The sequence below is a fragment of the Saimiri boliviensis genome, chromosome 6, assembly GCF_048565385.1.
Source record: "Saimiri boliviensis isolate mSaiBol1 chromosome 6, mSaiBol1.pri, whole genome shotgun sequence".
Lineage (NCBI taxonomy): Eukaryota > Metazoa > Chordata > Mammalia > Primates > Cebidae > Saimiri > Saimiri boliviensis.
Window position 1 is genome coordinate 121,831,300 of NC_133454.1, and position 10,501 is coordinate 121,841,800.

A 10,501-nucleotide genomic window follows, 5' to 3' on the forward strand; every position below is an offset into this window, starting at 1 on the left:
CAGTAGCACATAAAACATCATAGTAAAATAGATGAAAGAAAAGTGACAGTTCTCTAGAAGAGAAACATTATAAAGAAAATTTGGGCCAGGTGCGGTGGCTCACACCTGTAATCCCAGCACTTTGGGAGGCCAAGGTGGGCAGATCACCTTAGGTCAGGAGTTCTGAGCCTAGTGGCTCACACCTGTAATCCCAGCACTTTGGAGGTTGAGGTGGGCAGATCACAAGGTCTTAAACTCCTGTTTAAGACCAGCCTGACCAACATGGTGAAATCCTGTCTCTACTGAAAATACAAAAGTTAGCCAGGCATGGTGGTACCCACCTGTAATCCCAGCTACTTGGGAGGCTGAGGCAGGAGAATCACTTGAACCCGGGAAGTGGAGGTTGCAGTGAGTCAAGATTGTGCCACTGTACTCCAGCCTGGGTGACAGAGCACGACTCTGTGAAGACAAAAAATAAAAAAGGAAGAAGGGAAGAAGGAAGGAAGGAGGGAGGGAGGGAAGAAGGAAGGGAGGGAGGGAAGGAAGGAGGGAGGGAGAGAAAAAAAGAAAGAGCAAGCTAAAGAAAACACTAAAGAAACTACTGATTTTGACTCGGTAGGAATTGGGTTAGGTGTCTCGGAACAGATGAACTATGATCTAGGGAAAAATTGTTTCCCAGCAAAGAAGAAGCCATGCATAGTCCCTCAGAAGAATGGATGCCAAACTAGTGTGGCAAGAACATAAAATACACAGAGGGGAGAGGGAGGGAATTGAAGGAAAGTATGGAAAAATAATTAAGTCCAAACACCCCTCCTGTTTTATATGACTTTTATTCTATAGATAGTCAGAAATCATAGAAAGCTTTTGAACAAAATTAGCACATGCTCAGGCATGTGCCAAAGCACAGAACAATGATTCTCTTACAGAGTCACTTGAGTGCAGGGGCAAATGCGCCAGCAAAATGACAAAGTAAATCAACAATGTAAGATTCATGTGTTACTCAGGGTTCCCAGAGACACACAACCAACAGGATACATACATAGATACATAAGAGATTGATTATGGGAATTGGCTCATGTGATTGTGGAAGCGGAGAGATCCCTCAATACGCCCTCTCCAAGCAGGAGAACAAATCTAGAAGGTGCTGAATCCAACTCTTAAACGAGGAGAGGTCTTCAGGAGAGAGTAGTCAACAGACCTGGGGAACAGTCAATATATATGAACGTGGGAAGAAAAGCGGAGGAATTCAAGGAAAGGGGAGGACCCTGGGCATTTTCTACTACAATTGGGAACTGCAACAAATTAAAGATCTGCTTTGGAAGGCCAACACAGGCGGATTGCTTTGAGCTCACGAGTTCAAGATCAGCCCGGGCAACATGTCGAAACTCCATCTCTACAAAAAACACAAAAATTAGTTGGGTGTAATGGTGTGCACCTGTAGTCGCAGCTACTGGGGAGGCTGGGTTGGGAGAATGGCTTGAACCCAGGAGGCGGAGGTTACAGTGAGCCGAGATCATGCCACTGTGCTCCAGCCTGGGCGACAGAGCCAAACCTCGTCTCAAAAAACAAAAAAATTAAAGATCTGATAAGGCAGGTAATGAAAAAAGAAAAGAAACATTGCACGCTTACAAAGAACCAGGTGAAAATAAAGTCTTTAACAAAGAATAAAAACGAACAAAAACTCCAGGGGCGGGGAAACACTACGCCAAACAAGAAATATCAGCCCCGGGCAGGACCTGGATCTGCAGTGAACACGGTTCACATAGTCCAATAGTGTGGATGCCAGTTACTCATCTCTGACTTCTAGAGTCAGTCTACCACCAAAGCACACGGAGTTCCATATTCACGGAGGAAAGAGATAAAGGGGAAAGAAATGCAGAGAAGGATATGGCACCAATATCCTGATCTTACAAAGTGGGAAGGCAAGAGATACTGTTTCTAGTTGATAGAGCTAGAAATTAAGAGTAAGTTTACTACTTACATTTATGATGCTAAAACTCAGTTTAAAAGAATAAAGCAGAGGGCAAGGAGCAGTGCCTCACACCTGTTATCCCAGCAGTTTGGGAGACTGAGGCGGGTGGATCACCTGAGGTCAGGAGTTTGAGACCAGCCTGGCCCACATGGTGAAACTCTGTCTCTATTAAAAATACAAAAATCAGTGGGGCATGGTGGCACACACCTGTAACTCCAGTTTCTCGGGAGGCTGAGGCAAGAGAATTGCCTGAACCCAGGAGGTGGAGGTTGCAGTGAGCTGAGATCGTGCCATTGTGCTCCAGCCTGGGTGACAGACTGAGATTCTGTGTCAAAAAAAAAAAAAAAAGAATAAAGCAGAAAAGGAGAACCTGTAAATGAGCCAAATCTGAATCTAGCCGAGCAAGAAGTCAGTCAGTAATGACTAATGTTAAGTCAGGGAGTTGCGCTGTTTACATTTATTAGTAAGAGACGTGGTGCAGCTTTTCCCTGGTGTGATTCTGTCCTGCGCGGCTGTTCCCTTGAGCAGTGGCCATTTATCTCCGTCCGCCTTCTCTCCCACCTACGTGCCTGCTGCCACCCGATGGAAGATTCGATGGACATGGACATGAGCCCCCCCAGGCCCCAGGACTATCTTTTCGGTCGTGAACTAAAGGCCGACAAAGAAGATGGCTTTAAGGTGGACAACCATGAAAATGAGCACCAGTTTTCTCTAAGAACGGTCAGCTTAGGGGCTGGTGCACAGGATCAATTGCACACTGCTGAAGCAGAGGCAATGAATTACGGAGGCAGTCCGATTAAAGTAACACTGGCAACTTTGAAAATGTCGGTGCAGACAATGGTTTCCTTGGGGGCTTTGAAACAACACCACCAGTGGTCCTATGGCTGAAATGTGGTTCGGGGCCAGTGATATTACAGCACTTAGTAGCTGTGAAGGAAGATGCAGAGTCAGAAGATGAAGAGGAGGAGGATGTGAAACTCTTAAGTATATCTGGAAAGCGATCTGCCTGCCCCTGGAGGTGGCAGCAAGTTTCCACAGAAAAAAGTAGAACTTGCTGCTGCTGAAGATGATGATGAAGATGATGATGATGATGAAGACGATGACGATCCTGATGATTTTGATGATGAGGAAACTGAAAAAAAGCGCCAGTGAAGAAATCTATATGAGAGACTCCAGCCATAAATGCACAAAAGTCAAATCAGAATGGAAAAGACTCGAAACCATCATCAACACCAAGATCAAAAGGACAAAGAGTCCTTCAAAAAAACAGGAAAAAAATCCTAAAACATTAAAAGGACCTAGATCTGTAGAAGACATTAAAGCAAAAATTCAATAAGTATGGGAAAAGGTGGTTCTCTTCCCAAAGCGGAAGCCAACTTTATTAATTATGCCAGGAGTTACTTCTGGATGACTGACCAGGAAGCTATTCAAGATCTCTGGCAGTGAAGGAAGTCTCTAAGAAAACAGTTTAGGCCGGGCGCCATGGCTCACGCCTGTTAACCCAGCACTTTGGGAGGCCGAAGTAGGCAGATCACCCGAGGCCAGGAGTTCAAGACCAGCTTGGCTAACATGGTGAACCCTCATCTCTTCTAAAAATACAAACAATTAGCTGGGCATGGTGGCAGGCACCTGTAGTCCCAGCTACTCAAGGCAGGAGAATCGCTTGAACCCGGGAGCCATTGGTTGCAGTGAGCCAAGATCGCGCCATTGCCCTCTAGCCTGAGCATTAAGAGCAAAACTCCATCTCAAAAAAAAGAAAGAAAGAAAGTAGTTTAAGCAATTTATTTAAAATTTTCCCTCTTACTTCATTTCTGCAACAGCTGCTATCTGGCTGTCCTTTTTATAATGCAGAGTGAGAACTTTCCCTGTGTTTGATAAACGTTGTCCAGGTTCCATGGCCAAGAATGTGTTGACCAAAATGCCTGTTTCATTTTTAAAGATGGAACCCCACCCTTTGCTTGGTTCGAAGTGTGTATGGAATGTTATGATACGACACAGTAGTAGCGGTGGTCAGACATGGAAATGGTGGAGACAAAAATACAAATGTGAAATAAACTCAGTATTTTAATGAAGTGAAAAAAGAGAGATGTGGTGCAATCTCCCAGAAGATACAACCAAACAGTTGTAAAGCGGCTGCCCCGGGTGGTAATCTGAGAGTTGGGAGGTGGAGAACAGGGGGTTGTGGAGCAGGGAGAAGAGGACTATACCTTTCATTTTAAATTATTTTGTGCCATTTCATTTTTACACTATATGCAATGGAATAAAATAGTGCTTTTCCTCTCTCCTGCATTTCTCTTCATATCGTGACTCTCCTTCCAATGAGACTTCCAGACTTCAGTTTTGTTTTGTTTCTTTAGAAGGGGGTCTCACTGTCACCCAGGTTGGAGTGCAGTGGTGTGACTGCAGCTCACTGCAACCTCTGCCTCCCAGGCTCAAGCAATCCTCCCACACAGCCTCCTGAATAGCTGGAATTACAGGCATGCACCTTCATATCTGGCCAATTTTTTGTATTTTTGGTAGAGATGGGGTTTTGCCATGTTGCCCAAGCTGGTCTTAAACTTCTGAGCTCAGGAAATCCACCTGCCTCAGCTTCCCAAAGTGCTGGGATTACAGGTGTGAACCACTATGCCCAGCCATTGATTTTGAGTTTAAAAGAGAGAGCCCAGATATAAATCAAAATATGTATAGGAATCCAAATTCCAGCACCCATACATGTACCATCCTCATGCAATGGGAAAAGTTCCTAATCCCCCTCTCAGGGAGAGCAACAGCGGGAGGGGCTCGCTTCTTCCATGCCTGCTGCTCAAACCTCCATGGGGAGCATGCAGATGGGCAGGTTGTGGGGCTCCCACCCCAAGGCAGCGTCTAGGGGTGAATGCTTCCAGCTCCTGAAGCCCCGGTGGGCGTGAGTTATAGGGTGCTTTCTCAGTCTTGCCTTCCGCAGGCAGCTTGTGTGAATCAGCTCTATTAGACCTCTGCCTTATCACAAGGACAGGGGGCTTTCTGTATCCTGAGGTTCTTGCCTTGGAGTACCAGAAGAATCGGATCACACCTGGGCTTGGAGAATGAGTGCAAGGTTTTTTACTGAGCAGTAGGTCTCGTCGAGGTGGATGGGGAGACCAGAAGGGGGATGGAGTGGGAGGGTGGTTTCTCCCCAGAGCCGGGCCGCCCCTAGCCAGGCTCTCTTGGGACTACCTCAGCCAAACTCCGCATTGCTCCTCTGGTCGATGGCCTGCCAGCATCTGCTGGTGCCTGTCAGTGCGCTCTTCTACCACTCCGTTCCTTTCAATGTCCAGCCACTGGTGCTCCTGCCCCCTAGGGTCTTCGGGTTTTTATAAGCACAGGATGGAGGCGTGGTGGGCCGGGGCGGTCTTGCAAAATGCAACATTTGGGCCTGAAGGCAGGAGTGCCTGTCCTCACCTAGGTCCATGGGCACAGGCCCGGGGGTGGAGCCCTAGCCAGGGACCATGCCTTTCTCTACCCGGCACTTCCCTGCCCCTATCCCATATCACTAAGTGAATTACAACTCTCTGGTCAGCGGGGAGGAGAAGAAAGTTAGAAAGAAGGGCTAGTGCACAAAATGTTTATGTGGGCCTCCTAAAAACAGCCTCGTGCCCTATTGCTGAACAAATTCGAGGGTCCTAGATCTCCTAAATAAGTTCAGGGATCTCAGAGTTGAAAGGTATGTGTCCTGCTTCTTGTTTGAAAGCCCTGGAAGACAGCAAGCTCAAGCCACTTTGACACATTCTAGAATTCAGAGGGAGCCTCACAGATTCCCATCCTGCCCCCAGTGGGGTCGGCCAAAAGCCTCTTCCTCATGTAGCTGAGACTGGCAGGGATGGGAAGTTGGTAGGGAGTAAGAAAGTAGTAAAGGCAGCCTGCTGGTTCCCCAGTGGACCTTCAGAAAATGTTAGTTGTGGCCAGGTGTAGTGGCTCACACCTGTAATCCCAGCACTTTGGGAGGCCAAGGTGGGCAAATCACTTGAGGTCAAGAGTTTGAGACCAGCCTGGCCAAGATGTGGAAACCCCATCTCTACTAAAAATACAAAAATTATCTGGTTGTGGTGGTGTATGCCTGTAATCCCAGATACTCAGGTGGCTGAGGTAGGAGAATCATGCCTGAACCTCAGGAGGTAGAGACTGCAGTGAGCCAAGATGGCGCCACTGTACTCCAGCCTGGGCAACCAAGCAAGACTCTGTCTCAAAAAGAAAAAAAGAAGTAAGAAAATGTTAGCTCCTTCTTTCTTTTCTTCTTCTCTTCCTCCTCTGCTCCCCGCCACCCCCATTCCTTCTTCCTCAATCTCTCTCACGCCTCCTTCATTTCTGACTCAGACCCTCCCTGCCCAGTCCCTCTTTTTCTGGTCCCACCTCCTCTCCCATCTCTGGCATTCCACACCCCAAGCCCCCTCCTCCTAGATCACCCAGTGCCACTGTGGTTAGAATCACCTCCTTGGGGCTCTAGTCAACCTCCCTAGTCAACCTCACAGAAATGGGTTACCCCTCCCTTCTAAACTCCTCTAAAATGATAGTAAACAATCTTAGAAAGAATACTACCCACAAAGACAGGAAGAATGAGAAAGATGACAATGGAAGGTAAAAGAGGTCACTTTGGAAGATGAATAACAAATGGCAGATTAAAGGAAGTGATCATCTACTTGAGAGGTGAATCCATTTGTTCTGGAGAATCCTTCAGAGACTCAGTGCTTAGACACACAGGAACATCAAAGGTGGGGAGGCAGGCATGGCAGATGTTCCCAGTTGTCTACCCAATATCCTGTCACCCTTCCTTCTTGCCAAGAGATCTTGATTTTATCCAAGGCCATAATGTGTCCTGCTAAAATAAAAACTTACTCCCCAGACTTTCTTGCCACTAAAGGGAAGAAAGCTAGAGAGCTTTCCTGAATTAAAGGAGCAAAGGGGAGCTGGTGAGGGCCTTCTCACCTCTGCCCTTCCCCATTCCTCCTGCCCCGATAGTGATCAAAGTGCCTAGGAATGCCATGCGTGTGAAAGCCACGTGCCGAGAGCAGCAGAAGGGAAAGAGAAGGAGATGGGACGTCTGTGTCACTTTGGAGCTGCTGCACCAGCCTGGGCAACAACCACTAGATTTGTTGTTGTTGTTGTTGTTGTTGATGTTGTTGTTGTTGTTGTCGTTGTTGTTTTCAAATCAACAGTTATCTGATTAAACCCCTGTGGTCAAGTTTTGTCAGGGACAGTTGAACACAATCCTTATTCCATAAAACTGTTGTTGATGGAACATTGTCTGCAGAGGAGTTAGCCAGATTCCTTCTCCTAGCCCAGAGTCAGACAAAAAGATGCTTCCTCCTTCCTCCTCAAAGACCAGAAGTAAGTAAGTTAGTTAGTTAGTTAGTTAGAGACGGAGTTTCGCTCTTGTTGCTCAGGCTGGAGTGCAATGGTGCAATCTTAACTCACCACAGCCTCCACCTCCCAAATTCAAGCAATTTTCCTGCCTCAGCCTCGCAGATAGCTGGGATTACAGGCATGCACCACCATACCCAGCTGATTTTGTGTTTTTAGTAGAGATGGGGTTTCTCCATGTTGGTCAGGCTGGTCTCAAACTCCTGACCTCAGCTAATCTGCCCACCTCAGCCTCCCAAAATGCTGGGATTACAGGCGTGAGCCACTGCACCCAGCTCAGAAGTTTATTTTCTAGAGAATTTATCTAAGAGACTTGGGATTAGGACAAGAATATGAAGCCCATCGGAGGAGTGGACAAAGACATGAAGCTGAGATGGAAAGATCAAATGGAAACCATTCTAACCCCTTGGGCCACCAGTCACCTTTCCCAGCCTCGGCCAGGAATCAACCTGGACTCCATGAGAAATATGAAGGCCAGCTTGGAGAACAGCCTGAGGGAGGTGGAGGCCCACTACACCCTGCATATGGAGCAGCTCAAGGGGATCCTGCTGCACCTGGAGTCAGAGTGGGCACAGACCCGGGCAGAGGGGCAATGCCAGGCCCAAGAGTACCAGGCCCTGCTGAACATCAAGGTCAAGCTAGAGGCTGAGATCACCACCTACCCTCGACTGCTGGAAGATGGTGAGGACTTCAATCTTGGTTATCCCCTGGATGGCAGCAACTCCATGCAAACCATCCAAAAGAACACCACCCACCAGATAGTTGATGGCAAGGTGGTGTCTGAGACCAAAGACACCAAAGTTCTGAGACATTAAGCCAGCAGAAGCAGGCGACCCTTTGGGGAGCAGGAGGCCAATAAAAAGTTCAGAGGTCAAAAGCAAAAGGAGGCAGGAGAGACAGAGTCAGAGAAGTAAATGGTGATGATGGTGGCAGAGAGAGAAGAGACGTAGCAGCAGAAACAGAGGCCAGAGAGAGAGAGTTGAAGATGCTTGGCTGCTGGCTTTGGCAATGGAAGATGAGGCCATGAGCCAAGGACACAGGCAGCTTGTAGAAGCAGGTAAAGATATGGATTCTCTTCTGGAGCTTCCTGAAGGAACTCAGCCCCTGCAGACCCAGTTTGAATTGCTGACCACCAGAACTGTCGGATGATGTGTGTTGTTTGAAGCCAATAAATGTGTGAGAATCACTCACAATAAGTCACTAGAAGGGGAATGACTGATCCTTAGTGAGGTTCTGAGGGGAAGGCTTTGCAGAAGGGGTTAATTTAAACTGGGCCTTAAGGCAGGAAAGGAAGGTAAACCAGGAGCAAAGGGAATTCCCAAGAGTGGTAAAACATGTTATTAGTTGTGGGTTAACAAGAAGGGAAGGGATTCTCCTATCCACGGAAATCAATCAGTTTGCCTGGATCTGTCCCTGCTTGTGCCTATTGCCCAGTATAATTTTTTTTTTTTGGTGTTTTTTTGTTTTGTTTTGTTTTTTTGAGAAAGTTTTGCTCTGGTTCCCCAGGCTGGACTGCAATGGTGCGACATCAGCTCACCACAACCTCTGCCTCCCAGGTTCAAGCGACTCTCCTGCCTCAGCCTCCCGATTCGCTAGGGTTACAGGCATGCGGCACCATGCTGTGCTAATTTTGTATTTTTAGTAGAGATGGGGTTTCTCCATGTTGGTCAGGCTGGTCTGAAACTCCTGATCTCAGGTATCTGCCCAACTCGGCCTCCCAAAGTGCTGGGTTTACAGGCATGAGCCACCGCGCTTGGCCCGTCCCAGTATAATTTTTTAGTGTGCTTCCTTTCACACTCAAGTATGCTGGTTGGGACAACAAACGCTATGGCCATCCTCCCACTCTACATCTTTGCCCATGCAGTCTCCCCCAGGAAAGTGCCTCCTCTGCCTTCTTCTCGTCTCCCAATTCAGATCCTTTCTTTCCTGCCCACCACATTCAAGACCTTTCTATTCCAAGTCATCTGTGTCAAATCACTGGTCACAAGTTCCTTTCCATTCTCTGAAATCCCCTAAGACTCAAATAACTTATGCCACAAAAGCTCACCTTTGACTGTGTTGCTGTTTTTAAGCAGAGTTTTCTTACACTGGATAGCAAATATTTACATTTGTGGCCACCGACTTCTTTTCAGCACTGTCCCTACACTTCAGTAATATTTCTACATTATAAATCCTACCTTCTCACAGTAGAAGCCCCAAAATTTGCATTCTCACCTTAACGGCATTACTTCCTTGCAACTAAGATGGGGCGTGTAGCTGGGTTTCACCTGGGATTCAGAGGTGAGCAATGGGAATAAATGATATAGGGGACCGATCTTCCAGGAAGCAGAGTAGCATAGATGCCTCACAGTCCGGGGAAGCAAGGGTGGAGCATCAGGCAGCTAATCCCAAGGAAAGATGCCCAGCAAAAGTGCCCAGTGAAGGCGGTGACAGTATGCTCTCTAGAGACTAGAGCAAGCCCATGGCATGGCTGTGGATTATTGCTGTCTGCGTGGATTTAAAGCCATTTAGAAATTCTATGGGCTTCTTAATATTCTCTATAAATCCTTTTGCATTTCAATCTAGCCAGATAGTTTTGTTGTTTGCAACCAGAAACACAGACTGACAGATGCGACTGGTCTTGTCAAGACAGTTAGTTGATAAACTCCCTACTGGCAGTTTGGATTCTTAAGAGCTTTTTATATTCCTCTAAGCACCTTCCCAGCACAGGCCATACAGACTCTGCTGTCTCAAATATGACGGGTGGAATTAGGGAAAGCATAATCAGAGGAGAGGGTGGGGTTGTGGGGCCCACAGTGAGCCAGGCTGCTTACCAGGCACAGAACAAAACAGTCCAATGGAAGATGCCCACCACACCCCGGCTGAATTCCAGTGAGTCAAGGTAGGTGGCAAGCAAGCAATGGAGACAAACGTCAGCAGTACAGCTTGGCCCTGATGCTCTGATGTCCATGACTAGAGACGGCCAGTCCCTCCTCCAGGGTCCTTTCAGCACAAATACAAGTGTCACTCAAGCAGACACTTGTATTTCTGGAATGTGGAAATAAATGGAAACCACCCAAATAGGAACAAGCAAAGGCTATTTATTTAGAGCTTGCCATTGCAAGGGAGTCACTCATATCACTTGTCTTAGGCAGAGATTCAGGGGCAGGCAGGAGAGTGGAAAGCTTTCATAAT

The 10,501-nt window shown here is 47.3% G+C and overlaps 1 pseudogene; it reads left to right on the forward strand.

The window, feature by feature from the left end:
- The first annotated feature begins 2,446 nt into the window (after nucleotides 1–2,446).
- On the forward strand, nucleotides 2,447–3,287 carry LOC120364577 (nucleophosmin-like; annotated as a pseudogene).
- The last annotated feature ends 7,214 nt before the right edge of the window (nucleotides 3,288–10,501 follow it).